Here is a 21,796-nt window from a genome sequence, read left to right on the forward strand (position 1 = left end):
GAGAAGCCATTATTTAAAGTTAACACCATTGCCGCATTTCTCTTTGATGTTCCATTTACACACTGGCAATAAATTTGTCTTTGTAGGTTTCTTAATTTTTCACAAAACAAACCGTAGCTTCATATTAGTTTGCCACCTAAATAGAGGAAATTAAAGAAAATTGCTCAATTTCAACAAAGTACGGCCCAAACTGCTTCAATAAAACTGTACAATTATTGTATGAATTTCGTTGGGTAATTTAACTTTACGTGACTAGGCGCCTCAAGGAGCGTATCCTGTAGGGAACTGAAGACTAGAAGAAGGATCTTTGACAGGATACGTGATGTAAGTATAACGTAGTTTCTTAGTGTTGTATGGGATATATTTCTTGGTGCTACATGGGGCATATTTTTGTTACATGGGGTATATATCTTGGTGTTACGTGAGGCATACCTTATTTGTGTTACATGGGCATATCTTATTTGTTACACGGGGTATATTTCTTAGTGTTATATGAGGAATATTTCTTGATGTCCATGACACATGACTGGAGGTATTGATTGTACAGTGTTGGGATATCGATGGTACAGTGTTGGGATATGGGTGGTATATTGTCTGAGGGTTTAACATTAGTATACTGTAGGAGGGTTTATCAGTTTATCAGGTTTATGTTTAAGGGTATATCAGTTCAACAGTTCGGTATTTTTAGGGTTTAATCTGCTTTATATTTAAGGGTGTATCAGTTTAATATTGTTGGAGTGTTTGTGTTGATATATTTTTCGAGGGTATGTCAGTGGTATATAGCTTTGCAGGGTTTGTCAGTGGTGTTTTGTTAAAGGGTTTATCAATGGTGTATTGTTGGAGAGTTTGTCTGTGGTATGTTGTTGGAGGGTTTATCACCGGTATCTACTTGCAGGGTTTATCAGCAGTGTCTACTTAAAGGGTCTATCAATGGTATATTATTGGAGGGTTTCACAGTGGTGTATTGCTGTAGGGTTTATCAGTGGTACATAGATTGGGAAATTATTTGATATAATTGCTGGGATTATTAGTGATACGTTGGGGTTAGCTTGTAGCATATTGTTAGCGATTTTACTGTTAATTCTTAGGGATTATTTGCATTTCATTGTTAGAAATCCATATTACCGGATTATGACTCGGCTTTAATGGCGAAACTTGGCTATCATATCTCATGGGGAAGTAATTATGGTATATTTCTACAAGTTGGCTCTGGTTTGCCACGAAGGCATAGCGCTGGAAATCAGACGTGGTTATACTTCAAGATTAGTTGCAGTATAGAGCAAAGAAATGGTTACTTGTATAGCACTGGGTATTGACTGTGTGGTGAAGGTGGTTTGAATGACACGACTGATCTTGAATGTTGGTAAAGAATGGCAACGCTGATGATGCTGTCCATATGATTATTGTGACCAGGTAAGGGAATGTGAGGTCGACGTTAAGATGTCAATGTGTTCGCCGAGACTGTACTAAGTAAGTGTCCATGCAGTAGAAGCCGAAATGTCTTAATCGTGTAAACTGGAGACTTTAACAGTGTTCAGGTACGTGATATGCAGGTAAATATGAACTGTTACATATGAATTAAAAGTTATTGTATAATCGGTACACTGTGAAGATTGTACCTACACCAGGTATGGTCTAGGAGTATATGGATCTAGAACTACGATTGTCTGATGACGTTATTATCTGCTGCTGAAGCAACAGACTTTCAACACTGCGTTCGTACTGGCCTCCAGTGACCCAGACTGGTCCCACAGTCATGGCTGATGTGTTGCTGTTCCGTCGTTGTCGGAATTAACCAAATGACATTACTGCTACCAGTCGTTTCTTTTTGATAACCGAAAGAATAATAGTTTCTAATTTCTTCTGAGATTGTTTTCCCTCTACGGCGAAATTTATCCTTAAAATGACCTCCCTGACAATCCTAACTTGCTACTAAATAGACCAATTCTTATCTACAGACGTTCTGATCTATAGACATTGTTTGTGTCGTAAATGAAGGGATGGTAGTGAAGGATCTTACGTATAAAGTGAGAATATAGAGAAACTGGTTTTCATAAATGTTCTTTGTGTAGGAAATGAAAAATGGCAGAGCTGGACCCCCGTGGTGAAGTGGCTAGCGTTCATGACCATGATTCATTCACAGGCCACTCCGGGTCGAGCAGGTTCGAATCCTGGTTGCAGCAGTCGACCCACAATCAACCCAGCTCTTCAGTCTCATCTAGCTATTGATCGATAGATTGGGTATCTGGCGTAAGGTAATATATATACGAAAAAAAATGAAAATGAAACCCGGGCTGTGTTTACACAATACTTTGTGAAAATGTAATGTTTTATATTGGGCAGACTGGTAAGGGTCTTTGTTACTTAAGCAACATAAATATTGCATAAGAACAGGACAAGAATCAAATGTCTTGTTTACTCGTGTTAAGATTTATGACTATTGTATTGACTGGAGTAATGCCAATTCAGTTATCAACTGTAACTCCTTTACCACGAAAAATATAATTGAATCTTCTATTATTATATACAAAAAGAATTGTAACATTAATATTAGTAAAGGTCTATACAAATTGGATATCTTTATTGTCGACAAAAATTTGTAAACAGTTCCCTTTCATCACAAAATAAGAAATTTGACAGGCATGATGCAAGACCCGAACACAACCCGAACACCACCATCCGGTAACGCTTGTTTACCAAAGGAGTCTGAGCTACGTCTCTTGCTTGTATATCAACTGTTCTACGCGTTCTATCTCATTCATGTATCTCGCTTGACGATGTGATCATTACACGAAAGTGCACTTTAGAACTTAGTGTTTCTTTTTTTTCATCTGACAAGAGTGGTGGGAGTATGTGATAGTGTACACTCTAGAGAGATGGGTGATTATTGGTGCATATGCACCTGGGCATGAGAAGAAAGATCATGAGAGGCAAGTGTTTTGGGAGCAGCTGAGTAAGTGTGTTAGTAGTTTTGATGCACGAGACCGGGTTATAGTAATGGGTGATTTGAATGCAAAGGTGAGTAATGTGGCAGTTGAGGGAATAATTGGTGTACATGGGATGTTCAGTGTTGTAAATGGAAATGTAGAGCTTGTAGATTTTTGTGCTGAAAAAGGACTGGTGATTGGGAATACCTGGTTTAAAAAGAGAGAGATACATAAGTATACGTATGAAAGTAGGAGAGATGGCCAGAGAGCGTTATTGGATTACGTGTTAATTGATAGGCGCGCGAAAGAGAGACTTTTGGATGTTAATGTGCTGAGAGGTGCAACTGGAGGGATGTCTGATCATTATCTTGTGGAAGCGAAAGTGAAGATTTGTAGAGGTTTTCAGAAAAGAAGAGAGACTGTTGGGGTGAAGAGAGCGGTGAGAGTAAGTAAGCTTGGGAAAGAGACTTGTGTGAGGAAGTACCAGGAGAGACTGAGTACAGAATGGAAAAAGGTGAGAACAAAGGACGTAAGAGGAGTGGGGGAGGAATGGGATGTATTTAGGGAAGCAGTGATGACTTGTGCAAAAGATGCTTGTGGCAAGAGAAGCGTGGAAGGTGGGTAGATTAGAAAGAGTAGGGAGTGGTGGGATGAAGAAGTAAGGTTGATAGTGAAAGAGAAGAGAGAGGCATTTGGACGATTTTTGCAGGGAAATAATGCAAATGAGTGGGAGATGTATAAAAGAAAGAGGCAGGAGGTCAAGAGAAAGGTGCAAGAGGTGAAAAAGATGGCAAATGAGAGTTGGAGTGAGAGAGTATCATTAGATTTTAAGGAGAATAAAAAGATGTTTTGGAATGAGGTGAATAAAGTGCGTAAGACAAGGGGACGAATGGGAACATCAGTGAAGGGGGCAAATGGGGAGGTGCTAACAAGTAGTGGTGATGTGAGAAGGAGTGAGTATTTTGAATATTTGTTGAATGTGTTTGATGATAGACTGGCAGATATAGGGTGTTTTGGTCGATGTGGTGTGCAAAGTGACAAGGTTAGGGAAAATGATTTGGTAAATAGAGAAGAGGTAGTAAAAGCTTTACGGAAGATGAAAGCCTGCAAGGCAGCGGGTTTGGATGGTATTGCAGTGGAATTTATTAAGAAAAGGGGTTGACTGTATTGTTGACTGGTTGGTAAGATTATTTAATGTATGTATGACTCATGGTGAGGTGCCTGAGGATTGGCGGAATGCTTGCATAGTGGCATTGTACAAAGGCAAAGGGGATAAAAGTGAGTGCTCAAATTACAGAGGTATAAGTCTGCTGAGTATTCCTGGTAAATTATATAGGAGGGTATTGATTGAGAGGGTGAAGGCATGTACAGAGCATCAGATTAGGGAAGAGCAGTGTGGTTTCAGAAGTGGTAGAGGATGTGTGGATCAGGTGTTTGCTCTGAAGAATGTATGTGAGAAATACTTAGAAAAGCAAATGGATTTGTATGTAGCATTTATGGATCTGGAGAAGGCATATGATAGAGTTGATAGAGAAGCTGTGTGGAAGGTATTAAGAATATATGGTGTGGGAAGCAAGTTGTTAGAAGCAGTGGAAACTTTTTATCGAGGATGTAAGGCATGTGTACGTGTAGGAAGAGAGGAAATGATTGGTTCTCAGTGAATGTTGGTTTGCGACAGGGGTGCGTGATGTCTCCATGGTTGTTTAATTCGTTTATGGATGGGGTTGTTAGGGAGGTGAAAGCAAGAGTTTTGGAAAGAGGGGCAAGTATGCAGTCTGTTGTGGATGAGAGGGCTTGGGAAATGAGTCGGTTGTTCGCTGATGGTACAGCGCTGGTGGCTGATTCGGGTGAGAAACTGCAGAAGCCGGTGACTGAGTCTGGTAAAGTGTGTGGAAGAAGAAAGCTGAGAGTAAATGCGAATAAGAGCAAGGTTATTAGGTACAGTAGGGTTGAGGGACAATTCAATTGGGAGGTAAGTTTGAATGGAGAAAAACTGGAGGAAGTGAAGTGTTTTAGATATCCGGGAGTGGATTTGGCAGCGGATGGAACCATGGAAGCAGAAGTGAATCGTAGGGTAGGGGAGGGGGCGAAAGTTCTGTGTGGAAAAGAAAAGAATGTGTGGAAACGAGAATGTTATCTTGGAAAGCAAAAATGGGTATATTTGAAGGAATAGTGGTTCCATCAATGTTGTATGGTTGCGAGGCGTGGGCTATAGAGTTGTGCAGAGGAGGGTGGATGTGCTGGAAATGAGATGTTTGAGGACAATATGTGGTGTGGAGTGGTTTGATCGAGTAAGTAATGAAAGAGTAAGAAAGATGTGTGGTAATAAAAAGTGTGTAGTTGAGAGAGCAGAAGAGGGTGTTTTGAAATGGTTTGGTCACATGGAGAGAATGAGCTAGGAAAGATTGAGCAGGAGGATATATGTATCAGAGGTGGAGGGAACGAGGAGAAGTGGGAGACCAAATTGGAGGTGGAAAGATGAAGTGAAAAAGATTTTGAGCAATCGAGGCCTGAACAAGGAGGGTGAAAGGCGTGCAAGGAATAGTGAATTGGAACGATGTGGTATACCGGGGTCGACGTGCTGTCAATGGATTGAACCAGGGCATGCAAAGCGTCTGGGGTAAACCATGGAAAGAAGTTCAGTGGGGCCTGGATGTGGAAAGGGAGCTGTGGCTTCGTTGCATTATACATTATTTTTTTTTCATATTCACCTTATCCCGCGTTATCGAGGTAGCGTTAAGACCAGAGGAGTGAGCCTTAGAGGGTATATCCTCTTGGCCCACTTCTCCGTTCCTCCTTTTGGAAAAATATAAACGGGAGGGAGGATTTCCAGCTCCCCGCTCCCTCCCCTTCTAGTCGCCTTCTACGACACGCAGGGAATACGTGGGAAGTATTCTTTCTCCCCTATCTCCAAGGGTATATATATATATATATATATATATATATATATATATATATATATATATATATATATATAATGGAGAAAAACTGGAGGAAGTGAAGTGTTTTAGGTATCTGGGAGTGGATCTGGCAGCGGATGGAACCATGGAAGCGGAAGTGGATCATAGGGTGGGGGAGGGGGCGAAAATTCTGGGAGCCTTGAAGAATGTGTGGAAGTAGAGAACATTATCTCGGAAAGCAAAAATGGGTATGTTTGAAGGAATAGTGGTTCCAACAATGTTGTATGGTTGCGAGGCGTGGGCTATGGATAGAGTTGTGCGCAGGAGGATGGATGTGCTGGAAATGAGATGTTTGAGGACAATGTGTGGTGTGAGGTGGTTTGATCGAGTAAGTAACGTAAGGGTAAGAGAGATGTGTGGAAATAAAAAGAGCGTGGTTGAGAGAGCAGAAGAGGGTGTTTTGAAATGGTTTGGGCACATGGAGAGAATGAGTGAGGAAAGATTGACCAAGAGGATATATGTGTCGGAGGTGGAGGGAACGAGGAGAAGAGGGAGACCAAATTGGAGGTGGAAAGATGGAGTGAAAAAGATTTTGTGTGATCGGGGCCTGAACATGCAGGAGGGTGAAAGGAGGGCAAGGAATAGAGTGAATTGGAGCGATGTGGTATACCGGGGTTGACGTGCTGTCAGTGGATTGAATCAAGGCATGTGAAGCGTCTGGGGTAAACCATGGAAAGCTGTGTAGGTATGTATATTTGCGTGTGTGGACGTATGTATATACATGTGTATGGGGGTGGGTTGGGCCATTTCTTTCGTCTGTTTCCTTGCGCTACCTCGCAAACGCGGGAGACAGCGACAAAAATATATATATATATATATATATATATATATATATATATATATATATAGTAAGGGTAAGAGAGATGTTTGGTAGTAAAAAGAATGTGGTTGAGAGTGCAGAAGAGGGTGTATTGAAATGGTTTGTTCACATTGAGAGAATGAGAGGAAAGATTGACAAAGAGGATGTGTGTGTCAGAGGTTGAGGGAACGAGGAAAAGTGGGAGACCAAATTGGAGGTGGAAGGATGAAGTGAAAACGATTTTAAGCGATCGCAGCCTGAACATACAGGAGGGTGAAAGGCGTGCAAGGAATAGTGAACTGGAACGATGTGGTATACCGGGGTCGACGTGCAATCAGTGGATTGAACCAGAACGTGTGTAGCGGCTGGGGTAAACCATGGAAAGTTCTGTGGGGCCTGGATGTGGAAAGGGAGCTGTGGTTTCGGTGCATTATCACATGACAGCTAGAGACTGTGTGAACAAATGTGGCCTTTGTTGTCTTTTCCTAGCGCTACCTCGCACACATGAGGGGGGAGGGGGTTATTTCATGTGTGGCGGGGTGGCGATGGGAATGAGTAAAGGCAGACTATGAATTATTTGCATGTGTATATATGTCTGTGTATGTATATGTATACGTTGAGATGTATAGGTATGTATATGTGCGTTTGTGGACGTGTGTGTGTATAAACATGTGTATGTGGGTGGGTTGGGCCATTCTTTCGTCTGTTTCCATGCGCTACCTGGCTAACGCGGGAGACAGTCACAAAGCAAAATAAATTAATAAATGAATAATATATATATATATATATATATATATATATATATAGAGAGAGAGAGAGAGAGAGAGAGAGAGGGAGAGAGGGAGAGAGTGAGAGAGAGAGAGAGTGAGAGAGAGAGAGTGAGACATTATTGATTGAAGATAAGTAATTAAGTCTTGGTATTTCAGGCATGGCTGACCCCCGGTCGCAGGCCACCGGTAGGACCTTGTGACCAGGTTGGAAGCCCAGACACCCTCTACCATCATGACAAGGTAATAAGCTGCGCAAGGCGGCCATACTCGCTCCTTGTAGGTCAACATGTCAGATGTGGAGATAATAGTCGAAATATATTGTACAGTCAGTAGTCTTAGAACGTTGTGGAATGTAGTAAAGTCCAGAATCTGCAATCTTGAAAATATAGTCTTAAAGATGTTGTGTTGTTATGACCCGAGAGACGTGGACCTTAATTGAATACTTTTTCCTTGGCATTACAGGTAGGTGCTGTCACACGTCGATGGACCACAACGCGTCGCAGGAAGTTGGGTAAGTACACATCTCTCTTGTTGATGGTATCGTATCGTTCGCGGGTGTTGTTCATCTGGAAGGATGAAGAGCTCGCGTCGTAAGATCCACACGATGTGGTGGAGCTTACCGCTGTAACAGATGCTGTAGTCTCGTGTTCCGGTATCGCATGATTCCAATGTTGGTGGGTGTTTTCTCATCTTGCGGGATCGCATGCGTCGTATGGTATCCTTGACTCTTTGCTGCATATATCTTGCAGGTTAACTGGGGGGAGGGAAGTCCCTTGTAGGGAGATTAGGCATGTTTTTGGTTGGCGGGATATAGATATGTAATTGGGATCTAGGAAGTTCGACTCTACTTATTTGGTTCTTGGGCGTGAAGCCTGTAGCTGCTGCGTTTGGGGTGTTTTAACACCATCCCTTAGCGTTATAAGGTTTGTAACCCCACTCTCACATACTGCTTTAAGGGGTTAAGACTCGTGCTTTTTCCTTTCAAGGGCGCTGTTCAACGGTGTCAAAAACGCATCCTTCGCTTTTAGGACGAACATTTACAGAACCTTTCACTTGTTGCAGGATGTCATAACCCCACAGCCTTGTACTTTACACTGTGGGGTCGATGCTTTAGGGCATTCGAGCACACCCCAACCCTGTTTTGGGATGTCAAAATCTACCCTTACACAGACGTAGGTGTTGGATTCCACCATTCTTCCCGTTGTTAAAACCCATCCCTCCCAATATTTTCATATGCAAAATCCCACCCTTCATTCAACTTAAGGTTGCCAAATTGGTCCCCTATATTCTTGTGGATCGGTACAACCCGCTTTGGAACGTCAAAGCCCATATCATCCCTTGTGGAGGTGTCAGAGCCTACAACTTGTTGTGGGAGCGTTAAAGCCCATACCTTCCCTTGTTGTAGGGGCGTCAAGGCACACCCGTCCCTTGTTTTAGTGGCGTCATAGTCCACAACATCGCTTGTTGTGGAAGCGTCAAAACTTACCTCTTCCCATGTGGAGGTTTCACAGCTCACCCAGTCCCACATGTTAGGGCGTCAAACCCCAACGTGGGATGTATCAAAGCTGCACCTTCCATTCCCCTTTGTTTTAGGGCGTCAGGCTCCCATCGTGTTCTGGGAGTTAAAGCCTACCATCCCGTGTTTTGGGACATCCAAGGTTAACTATTATTTTTCTCATGTTCCCTTTCACCCGCTTTTCATTACTGAATTCCACTATTCATGCTGAGCCTGCAGGCTAGCTGCACGTGTCCTCACCCACAGGTCAGGACCTGCAGGCTGGCTGTACGTGTCCTCACCCACAGGTCAGGACCTGCAGGCTGGCTGTACGTGTCCTCATCCACAGGTCAGGACCTGCAGGCTGGCTGTACGTGTCCTCATCCACAGGTCAGGACCTGCAGGCTGGCAGTACGTGCCCTCACCCACAGGTCAGGACCTGCAGGCTGGGTGCACATGTCCTCACCCACAGGTCAGGACCTGCAAGCTGGCTGTACGTGTCCTCACCCACAGGTCAGGACCTGCAGGCTGGCTGCACGTGTCCTAATCCATAGGTCGGGACTTGCAGGCTGGCTGCACGTGTCCTCACCCACAGGTTAGTGTCTGCAGGCTAACTATGCGTGCCCTTAACCCCATGTCAGGATCTACAGGCTGTCTTTACGTGTCCATATCCCCACGTAAACCTGTACACTGGCTATGAGGTGTTATGGTAGAGCTGAAGAATGGATCTATTTTCAGAACTTAGTGTTGTATGTGATAATACAACACGTTAATGAATGCACCAGTTGCATATTACTGAACGAGATCTTATCACCGTTAAACATGGTAACGGTAAATCATGTAATAGGCAAATATATACATAAGCTAGATAAATGAAGTAGGTATATTCACTGTGATTTATACATCGTGTATAGATCCCCGATTAATGTGGAACAGCGAATTACACACAAATGGGCGAGGCGTCGTCTTTCGGAAGGCTGCATTAGCAGTTTGTCTTCGGCAATTAATGTTGGGCCAAGTATCGTAAAGTACAATGGTAATCTAAAGTTAGCACATACTGATAATTGCAAGGCATTATTTTGGAGGTTTGGAGACGTGCGTGGTATTAAATATCTTGAGTATGACGGTATGGCTCCTGAGGACGACATTACGACCTTGAGGCATGATGGCGTGGCGTTTGACCTTACCCTTAAGGATCAAGTTATGGCCAGGCCATCGTACGCAAGGGTCGTCATCCAACGTGTTGAAGGGTCGTATCATCCTACTCAAGGGGTCAGAGAGGTGTAAGACATCGTAGCAAACAGCCGATGCTATAGTTACTATAGTATGAAAGTAACTAACAGCAATTACCAGTAATACGTCATGTGGTAATGACTGAATAGGCAAGAGTAGGAATATTCAAGTCCACGAGACAAGTAGGGTAGTTAGTGTTGATATTCTTTTCTTAGCAGCAGCGGCTGCAAATACAGACGACACATTACAAACCACTGCCAAACTTTCACGAGTGGACATAGTAGACCACAAAGTACAGAAAGATACAAGATTTATGTTGCAGTAAATCCCACCATTCTGAAAATATCATTAAACCTACTAATTGGATGATTTTTTTTTTAGATTTTTGTTCCTCAGTATCAGAGTAGTAATAAGATTAAAGCTTGGGGGGTTGAATTCATTCATAGTCCAGTCGTGAAAGCGGATTCTAGAACCAGCTAGAGGCAGTGGTAACAAGGTTCCTCACTGCTGAAGCCATAGCTCAGCGCTCATGGTGCTGATGAGAAACTTTGCTGTCAAACCTTTACACTAACGTATGAAGATGTTCAAGAATCTTAGTGACTGGTTTATGATGCGTCCTGTTCCCTTACTGTAAAACAGTGGAGTCAGCATATGGATGTTGTGGCTATGTACATGGCATCTTCTGACTCTAGTGTTAGATATAGTCCAAACTTATATATACTTCATATATAAAGCATTGTGCTTTTGTACACTATCTCAGGATTGGGAGAATGGATAGTAACCATATTTGTCTCAAAGTATATGCAATGTCTCATTAGTGGATGAACTGATGTTCATTAAGCTTGGACTACAGATACATCATATAAATTTCTACATTTGATTTAATTTCGGAGGTCATGGGTTGATTGGTCAAGATTATGTATACCTGAGTGTTGCTAAATGCCTGTGTAGAGTGGTCGAGGATTTGTGTTTTAAGATGCTTTTGAACGTGTGTACAGGATATCTTGTGATTGGCTGATCGGATATGCAAAGGAATTCAAACAGCAACAGACCACTGGGTCCTTCGTGGCTGTTTGTGGTAGTGAAATATATGATCACAGATCATTGTGGTAACAGTAGAAATACGTACTTATTAGAAACAAAAAAATTACAAGCTTATGTAGCTAAGGAGGCGCATATAATGCCAGTCATGGATTGGACGCGAAATATTTGAATTCCGTTCTTATACGTATCTTTGGTACTACTTTCAACCACTCTTATGCGATAGATTGTTCCATATGTTAACAAACTTGCTACAGAAAATGCACTTCGGCTCATTCGAGGCTTGACCATTGATAAATCTATGACGGCCGGGTTGATGGGTATGCCTGTATCATAGATGCTGCATAGGTCTGCATATGATACAGCTTTGAATGTAGGATTCAGGTCTTGTGACGTAGTGTTAAATTCATTTGTATGCAATATCTGATTTGTTGAATGGAATATGACCACACTCGCATCAAAGTTACTGTGGTCAGAACTCAAAGGCCGAAGGCTCAAAGGCCAAAGTTTCAATCAAGGTGAGTGATGTATAGCGGCACAAAAACATTCACACACACAATCTCATGAGTATGCGAATAGATATTGTAAGCAACTGTTACTAAATACGACGTATGATTTGTAGATCTGATTCTTTGACGTCATTAGTTAAAGGTCAAGGTCATGGCCTTTATTGTACCCGAGATATTACATGCAAAGGTCAACATCTAATTTAAAGGCTTGGAGTTTGGGCCAAGGGTCAGGGTCTCAGGTCAAAGTTCTCTATGGACTGCTAAAGTATATGCAGAAATATCAAGTATTTTACAAGAATTTCTTTTTCGTGCCTGTGGGAAGGTGGGCAGGCTGAAAATGATGATGGCAGTCTCACACAGAAACATGAGCGACATTGCCAACACAGTCGTTGTCAGTGTCACACCGAAACATGAGCGACACTGCCAACACAGTCGTTGTCAGCCTCATCGCCTTCCCGCAGGCGTGTGGAACATCATTGAAATCTAACATTTGCCGTTTATAACGGGCAGGTTCTCTCGCAAGAGCAGTAGTAATGCTGCATAGAAAGTTGTAAGATAAGGTTCTCGATGTAATAGGAGAGGTCTTTGGCTCTACTGTATAAGACAGCGTATCTTGAATGGCTGTTGGTCAGTGTTCTGCTGTAGCAGCAGCTGTTTCTTTCTGATAGGACGAGTGTACGAGAAGACCGCTCTGCCTGGCTTTCTGAATTATCTGAACTGTAAAATCTTGCTGATTTCTTTCGCGAGAAGTCTAGGACACTCGACAATCGTCGTTAAGAATACAAGTACTGGAGTTTAAGTTAACCTCAGGAGAGGTTCGTTGTCTCTCTGGTCTGGAGATTAATCAATATTGGTAAGGGTTTGCGAGGTCTAGCTTGTGGTGTCGGGGCACACAAGCAGCCAGCTCTCGGGAGCAGAAACCAAAGAAATACCTTTAAAAGAGGGAAAGTTAAGGAATGTTAGTCATCTAAGGTATAGTTAGAAGTAAGGAAGTAAGGAAAAGTAAGGAAAGATAGAGCGACAGAAGTTAGCAATGCCATTAGCTATGGACCAGAAAGACATATCATTGAATGACGAGGAGAGGTTATCGCACTTCCTTTGAATAAAAAAACTCTTTGCCTGACGAGTAACGTATTTGCAATGATTACATGCTGCTTTGAACAGTGAATAAGAGTCTGAGGAAGGAGGGCTTTTTTCCCCAAGCCCGATAAAAGGAATTGTACTTGGTAACCTAGCGGACTTCCAGCACCTCATGCATGACTGTTTATCTAACTTTCCCGTAAGTGTTGTGGTAATGTCGTCTTCTCCGATTTGTTGAAATGGAAAGTTTACCTTAAGTTGTAAAAAACAGAGAAATGGTTATGGAACAAAGGGAAATTTTCTGCAGGTCCGTAACTTTTGGATGACATCAAGTACTTTTATATAAGAAAGGTTGTAGAGATGGACACAATCTATGGAGGTTTCGTCATTATAGACTTTGCCAACGTGGAATGCATGATAATGATATCATTTGGAAGTAATTGTGTTGTAGTAGAGTAAGATTGTAGTTATCGAGAAGTTAACTGTTGACACAGGTATATTAAGTTGTAGTAGCTGTTGAGTTGTCGCTCCCGTGGTAGAATATAAATGCCGAGACATTTTACAGAACGCCCAGAAAGAATTCCGTTCGAATAAAGGATGGTTAAGGTGTTGAATATGAAAGGTAACTCTGATATCGTTATTCCTATATGACTGACCAAAGCTGGTACTCTGAAGACAGATATATGTCCTTTATTTACTAGTTAGTGGATTTCTCGTTAATTAAGGTTTCTCGGATATTGACGCTTTAAGAGCGTAAGGTCTCGTGTGAAATATTGTCAGGAGTGGAGTCATTGTGTACTTCATTTGGAAACGGACCAGATTATTGTTGGCTGCAAGGCTATCTAGACCAGAGACTACGGAGGAGCTCAATAAGAAGTAAACGCCATTTTTCAAGTGTATAGCTAATATTAAGTTTGTCTGGATGGATTTTAGTACATAATTCTTTGTCTTCACTGCTACTAAAGAGATCAAATCTTCACTTTAGTTACTGAAAACTTTATGATGTGGTGCATAATTCTTAGCCTGACCCGATTCTAAAGGAAAGACTTGATCTTGAATTATTCATGGTAATCGATGCCATGTCGAGAGAGAGAGAGAGAGAGAGAGAGAGAGAGAGAGAGAGAGAGAGAGAGAGAGAGAGAGAGAGAGAGAGAGCCGTTCATCCGAGTTGTCCTGGGTATGTTTGGAGACTTTACTCATGTGGTCAGTGTTCCTCAAGGAACTACTTTCCCTTATATAATTTAGGTGTTGGTGTTCTCTTGTCTATCCTATTACTGGTAGTAACTACCTGAGCCTCAGAGTAGGGAGTGTACACTGTTGGTGCTAGATCACTTGTGTGGCTTACACGAAGGTTTCCTCCCACAGGTCCAGTTCGTTATTAAGCCACGTGGTTTTGGCCTTCAAGTTGTGAGCAGTTCCATTTAGTTACCATAGTGTCCCTGTGTGACAATGTGTTGAATGTAGGCTATTAATCAATTAGTCATTTACTTTAGCTCCAATTTAATCTAAGACACACGATAACGATTGTCATCGGCCTGTTACATTTCTAAGCTTGTCTTGTTCTTCTTGGAAAATCTTGATTGAATTTCGTAAGGATTTCATTTCGGTTGATAGCAATATTTAGTTCTGATTCTATGGTTCTGCTGTCCATAATATGCCATATGAAATCTTCTTATCCATTTTGAACCAACATTTCATATCTGTCCATATTTTTTTGTCACTGTTTTGGAGTTGGAGATTGTGTTATTGCTGAGGATGCATTTTTTTTGTTTTATTGCTGAGGATGTAATGGGGAGAGGTAAGGTGAGGAGTGACGTGTGTTGTGGTAGAGGGCTGAGGATGATGGAGAGAGATGAGGTGAGTGACGTGTGGTGTGGTGGAGGGCTGAGGATATGATGGGAAAAGGTACTGTGTGGCAGGGTTGGGAATGTGGTAGTGTGGATGAGACGTGGGGACAAGCTGGTGTAGAGATCATGCGATAATCCTAAAGTTGAACATGAGAGAGCACAGAAATTACTTCATTAGTGACTTGTAACTTCTCATTAAGTCTTTAGGTGTATTTTCAGTGGTAATTTGGAGACATATTACCTATAATTGGTTACTGTTGTTGCCGTTAGACTTTCGCGTGAATGTGCATCAATTATCCTTGAAAAGTTTTAGAACAAAACTTACTCCTCAGACCGAAATAAGTCTGTAAGACGCTGAACCAATGGCGTCTCGCATTATTCTTGAGTTGCCAGGTAGACTTTGTGGGCAATACAGCCAATTCCATCAGTATATGTGTTCGTCTGGAGGCTACTTGGTAGGAAATGGTCTTCGACCAGTACCACCTGCTGCAGCTCGCTCGTCATCTCGCTGTTTTCTGAATAATCCAGCGTTTTTGTCTCTGAACTTGGCAAAATGCTTTCCTACGTCTTTGCCTCAGCATGATCTTCTGTCTCCCTGCACCGTATCCTTACTTTCCCTCTATTCCATTATTTGTGGATACATTCATTCGCTCTTTCCACAACACTGAGCCACTTTGCATCACGAAGTGATAAACCATCCATAGTTTAATCATAAGATACGTTCCCGAATATCAGGACAAGACGAAACTTTTGTAGGAGCAAAGCGATGAACTCAGAAGGATATTGATTGATACAGATGAGAAGATATACGAGGAGAATACAAGTTTCAGCATGTATTTACTTCAGGAAACTTATTGGTGCCAACCATCTTTGGTAGGGGAAGATACCTTAGAAAATGTTGAAATTCATTCAGTAGAAGTGGGGAGGCGCGTGAAAGAGCCAGACCCATCATTTGTACCCAGAGAGTGGGAGTAGACCCTTGTCAACCCACTGTTGAAGTTGCTTCAGATATTCCTTAACGAAGGCAATGTTCTTCCACAAAGGTTGAAAGCCAGCGTACCACTGGTATTCTTAAACAGTCGACAGGGCTGTAGCTCTGCCTTCTAGACCAGCATCACTAACGAGCGTGATGTGAAAGATGTTAAAGTAAGTCAGGAGAGAGAGAGAGAGAGAGAGAGAGAGAGAGAGAGAGAGAGAGAGAGAGAGAGAGAGAGAGAGAGAGAGAGAGAGAAACTTGAGGGTCGCTGGTTACTGAACTGCGAGACACGTGACGAATCTATGGGTGGATTACTCTGAAAGAGTCAGCAACGTCCCAGAAAAAGGAATGGTTCGGGACACTGTGTGTTCTGCGATGGCTAGAACATATTTGATGTTGTATACCATAGACCGACTGAATGCTTATGAAACTGTACGTTCAAGAACGAGTCGTTGAAAAGTTGCTTCAGTGGAATGACCTATAACTTCGCTGCGAAGGACGAGAGAGCACTAGACAGATTAGATTTCTCGAGCCGAGTGAAGTTGACAGGTGGGGTTCCTCAAGGCGATTACATCTATATAAGTTTTATATCTAATTAGGAGGAAGCTTACCTGAATGTTTGCCGACGCCTAAATTTCGATCTGCGAAGTAACAGGGACTGCTGAATATCGCAGACACCCCTTTGGCAAGATGCAGTCGTGACTGAACAAACGACACTTGCGATCTAACCCCAGAAAATGGAAAGTCATGAAGATTGGAAGGGTTTAAACTATGAACAGTTTATTTGGAGCAACAAATAATGACTCATATTGTGAAAGAGACCAAGGAGTTGACATCACCCGAAACTTTGCATCAGAACATAATGTGAAAGGGATCATGAGCAAGGAAGAAAATATTTTGCTAAACGCTGGAATGTTTTGAGATACATGGACAGTGAAATATACCGAAAGACATCATGTGGTACATTCGACCTTGGCTGGAATATTCTTCAAAAGTCTGGTGTCCTCATTCAGGGAGTAACATGGAATTTTGAGAAAGGAACCAAAGGAATGTATTGAGAATAACAAACCTGAGTGGAATGAGGAACGAGGAGCTTACAGTCTGCATATTTTGGAAGAAAATTAAGATGAAGGTAGACGAATTACATATTGATTCTTAAGAGGCCATAACGATCTTAGCAAAGATCGATTCTATGAGGTAAGTCGAGAGTCCAGAACAAGAGGACGTAACTGGAAGGGAGGCGAGGGCAAGTGCACGGACGCACAAGACGAAGTGTTTAAGCAAATGCGTTGTGGATACATGGGACGTTAAGCGTTGAGGAAATAAATGCGACTACCTTGGAAACATTGAATAAACTGTACTAAGAAAAAAAGTGGAGCCGCCACTCGTGTGCACATACAAGTAATAAATAAGTGCCAAACACACACAATGACACATACAATCACACAAGTATACACAGATACTGCAAAAGATAATTAGAAACCAGGTAGACGGGTGTTTGCGAAAGAGGAACCATCCAAGTGTGTGTGTGTGTGAGAGAGAGAGAGAGAGAGAGAGAGAGAGAGAGAGAGAGAGAGAGAGAGAGAGAGAGAGAGAGAGAGAGCATGGCTTCCTGACGTCTATTAGAGTGCGAGCTCTGTCTTAAACAATAGAAAAGGCTGGGCGGATGGAGTGTCTTTGAACGGCCAGAAAGCATTTGATACTGTATCTCATAGGGGAGTGGGAATGAGGAAGAGATTCCTGTGATAGAAAATTACTCTAATGAAAAGGGAAGAATGGACGCATGTCAAAGGACCCATCTCATAGATTGGTGCCGGGCACCAGTAGCAGGCCTCGGGGATCTGTCTAACTTAGGACCATTGTTGTTCTGGATTTCTGCAGGTGACTTCCCAGTAGAGTACGTTTGCCGATGATGCCAAGGTCACGTGGGGCTACTGGTGATGAGGATTACCTCAACTTAAAGGGGAAGTAGACGAACTCCCAAGTTAGCATACATGGTTGATGAGATGGAGCTCGGGTAAATGCAAGGTAGTAATGAGACACGGTGAAAGAAAACCTTATTACGAATCTCATCGAACAAGAAATAAGATGCATGAGTCTATGTATGAGGGAGGGAGTCGAAATTGTATCTAACCTGTCGCCAGAGTCCTTCCTGAGGAGAACAGGAGAGGAGGCAAACTGTTTGTAGGCAAATATTTGAATTGATCTCAAATACATGGATAAGGATATACTCGGCGTACTTCTCGTATCCTACGTTTGGCTGAGGCTAGAATATGCTTCTCAAGTTTTGTGAAGGCACTTTCAAAGTCACAAAGAAGAGATACAGCAGGTCCAGAGGAGTCCAGCAAAGGTGTTATGAAAATGTAGGAGTGCTTGTTTGCAGGGAAGCGTTAGAGGCCATGAATTTTGCCATGGAAGAGAGGAGAGTAAGAGATGACGTGATCACAAACTTTTTCTCAAACATGTTAGACGCAGGCAACAGTAAACAGTTCTGGAAAGATGCAAGGATAGAACATCCAGAGGACGGAACAGGAAATGAAACAAATAACCTGCTCAAGAGGAGGTAAAGAAGTACTTTTATATTATGAGAATAGCTTATTAAATGCGTGGAATAAAGTAAGCGATGAACTTGTCAGTATGGACAGCACACAGAAGTCCAAGTATTTGTTTGATTGCAGAGGGTATTCAAGAGAATTAACCCCATGAGTATAGAACTCCTTCTCCAAAAAAGAAATAGGTATCACACACACACACACACACACAAAGCTAATCATACTAAACATTCTACATGGATGGCTAATGATGCCTTTTATTCATATCTATTTCAATTCCATTTAAGCGATAGCCTACCCTGTTAACTTATCATGGGGTCACAGTTATCACTGTGGGTTAATCCTTCATAATTAGCGAATGATTCCTTGGATTAGTCTTAAAGTAGACGTGTCTTTAGCCTAACTGGCTCCAAGTAGAGGAGTTTCATTATTCTAAGTGTAGTGTAGTAATGATGATTATCAAATGTTGGAATGGTCGAACAATAGGCAAACTTTTCCAGGAATTTGATAACAGGTGTTATGAAATGGTAACTGTTGTTGATTCCCCCCCTTTTTTTTTTTCTAGCAACGATGGCTATTGTATCAGATGTTGCAGCTATTTACTGTTTCAGTTGTTGTAGCTATTGTTTCAGAGACGGATGTTGCACCTTTTGTTTGGCACATGTTATTGTTCCAGTGGCATGTTGTAGTTATTGTTTCAGTAGCATGTTGTAGTTATTGTTCCAGTGGCATGTTGTAGTTATTGTTCCAGTGGCATGTTGTAGTTATTGTTCCAGTGGCATGTTGTAGTTATTGTTCCAGTGGCATGTTGCAGTTATTGTTCCAGTGGCATGTTACAGTTATTGTTCCAGTGGCATGTTGTAGTTATTGTTCCAGTGGCATGTTGCAGTTATTGTTCCAGTGGCATGTTGTAGTTATTGTTCCAGTGGCATGTTGTAGTTATTGTTCCAGTGGCATGTTGTAGTTATTGTTCCAGTGGCATGTTGCAGTTATTGTTCCAGTGGCATGTTGTAGTTATTGTTCCAGTGGCATGTTGCAGTTATTGTTCCAGTGGCATGTTGCAGTTATTGTTCCAGTGGCATGTTGTAGTTATTGTTCCAGTGGCATGTTACAGTTATTGTTCCAGTGGCATGTTGTTGTTATTGTTCCAGTGGCATGTTGCTGTTATTGTTCCAGTGGCATGTTGTTGTTATTGTTCCAGTGGCATGTTGCTGTTATTGTTCCAGTGGCATGTTGTTGTTATTGTTCCAGTGGCATGTTGCTGTTATTGTTCCAGTGGCATGTTGTTGTTATTGTTCCAGTGGCATGTTGCTGTTATTGTTCCAGTGGCATGTTGCTGTTATTGTTCCAGTGGCATGTTGTTGTTATTGTTCCAGTGGCATGTTGCTGTTATTGTTCCAGTGGCATGTTGCAGTTATTGTTCCAGTGGCATGTTGCTGTTATTGTTCCAGTGGCATGTTGCTGTTATTGTTCCAGTGGCATGTTACAGTTATTGTTCCAGTGGCATGTTGCAGTTATTGTTCCAGTGGCATGTTGCTGTTATTGTTCCAGTGGCATGTTGTTGTTATTGTTCCAGTGGCATGTTGTTGTTATTGTTCCAGTGGCATGTTGCTGTTATTGTTCCAGTGGCATGTTGTTGTTATTGTTCCAGTGGCATGTTGCTGTTATTGTTCCAGTGGCATGTTGTGTTAATTGTTCGTGGCATGTTGCTGTTATTGTTAGTGGCATGGTTGTAGATATGTTCGGGCATGTTGTAGTTATTGTTTTCAGTGCATGTTGTGTTATTGTTCCGTGGCCAGTTGTTGTTATTGTTCCAGTGGCAAGTTGTGTTCATGTTCCAGTGGATGTTGTGTTAATTGTTCCAGTGCATGTGTAGTTATTGTTAGTGCATGTTGTGTTATTTGTTCCAGTGGCATGTTGTGTTATTGTTTCAGTGGCATGTTGCTGTTATTGTTTCAGTGGCAGATGTAGCTGTTCTTCCAGTGAATTGTTGGAACTACTATTCCAGTGACTGTCGTCCTAGCTATTGTTTCAGCGGCAGCCGTAGTAACTATTGTTTAAGGGCCAGTAGTAATCGCAAGTCTAGAAGAGAAAGCTATTGTTCTTGGGTTCTTGTAATACAAGTCATCTGTTTTCAGTGTGAGCACTGGTGGTAGTGAGTGAGTTCTAAGTATGTGAGTAATATAGGATGATTACTCTTTGATTTATGAGTAGCGGCAGGTTGTTGTTCTGTGAGTAGCGGCAGGTTGTTGTTCTGTGAGTAGCGGCAGGTTATTGTTCTGTGAGCAGCGGCAGGTTATTGTTCTGTGAGTAGCGGCAGGTTATTGCTCTATGAGTAGCGGCAGGTTATTGTTCTGTGAGTAGCGGCAGGTTATTGCTCTATGAGTAGCGGCAGGTTGTTGTTCTGTGAGCAGCTGCAGGTTATTGTTCTGTGAGTAGCGGCAGGTTATTGTTCTGTGAGCAGCTGCAGGTTATTGCTCTATGAGTAGCGGCAGGTTATTGTTCTGTGAGTAGCGGCAGGTTATTGTTCTGTGAGCAGCTGCAGGTTATTGTTCTGTGAGTAGCGGCAGGTTATTGTTCTGTGAGCAGCTGCAGGTTATTGCTCTATGAGTAGCGGCAGGTTATTGTTCTGTGAGTAGCGGCAGGTTATTGTTCTGTGAGTAGCGGCAGGTTATTGTTCTGTGAGTAGCGGCAGGTTATTGTTCTGTGAGTAGCGGCAGGTTATTGTTCTGTGAGTAGCGACAGGTTATTGTTCTGTGAGTAGCGGTAGTTATATCCAAGTGGCTGAAGAGCGGCGGTGAACTACGGACCGATAGTTCTTCTACGCTGAATTGTTCATATCTACTTTATGTTATCTTACAAGTTCATCTGTCGTATATCAAGATAACAATATCTTCTAAATGAAGTACCAAAAGCAATATTATTTCTCTGAAATCAAAAGATAAAGTGGAGATGTATTGATGACATATACATATTAATGTCTTAAACACTTCGCTACGGTCTTGATAACATTAAATTACATGACCATTAATACTAAGAGTATCAGCAGACGGTAATCATGAATTAAGCCGCTCTAGTGTTGTTTGCTTCCTATATTCTTTTTTTTTTTATTGTAAGTATCTTACCAATTTAAATGTAAATGCCTTTGGTTTATATATATATATATGTATATGTCTGTGTATATATATGTATACGTTGAGATGTACAGGTATGTATATTTGCGTGTGTGGACGTGTCTGTATACACATGTGTATGTGGGTAGTTTGGGCCATTCTTGTCATCTGTTTCCTTGCGCTACCTCGCTAACGCGGGAGACAGCGACAAAGCAAAATGAATAAGTAAGTAAACATGTATATATATATATATATATATATATATATATATATATATATATATCTGTATATATATATATATATATATATATATATATATATATATATATATATATATATATATATATAGATGATAATCCAGAGATAAGGTTAATCATTAACTTGCTTGAAACCTTTCGACGTACAAACTTCACTATATGATGTCGTTGTTAGGTGTGCGATCAGAAGAATCTCTTCTTCCCACTGCCAGCCGCCCTCGTTACGACCATCTGAAC

The sequence above is a fragment of the Panulirus ornatus genome, chromosome 18, assembly GCF_036320965.1.
Source record: "Panulirus ornatus isolate Po-2019 chromosome 18, ASM3632096v1, whole genome shotgun sequence".
Lineage (NCBI taxonomy): Eukaryota > Metazoa > Arthropoda > Malacostraca > Decapoda > Palinuridae > Panulirus > Panulirus ornatus.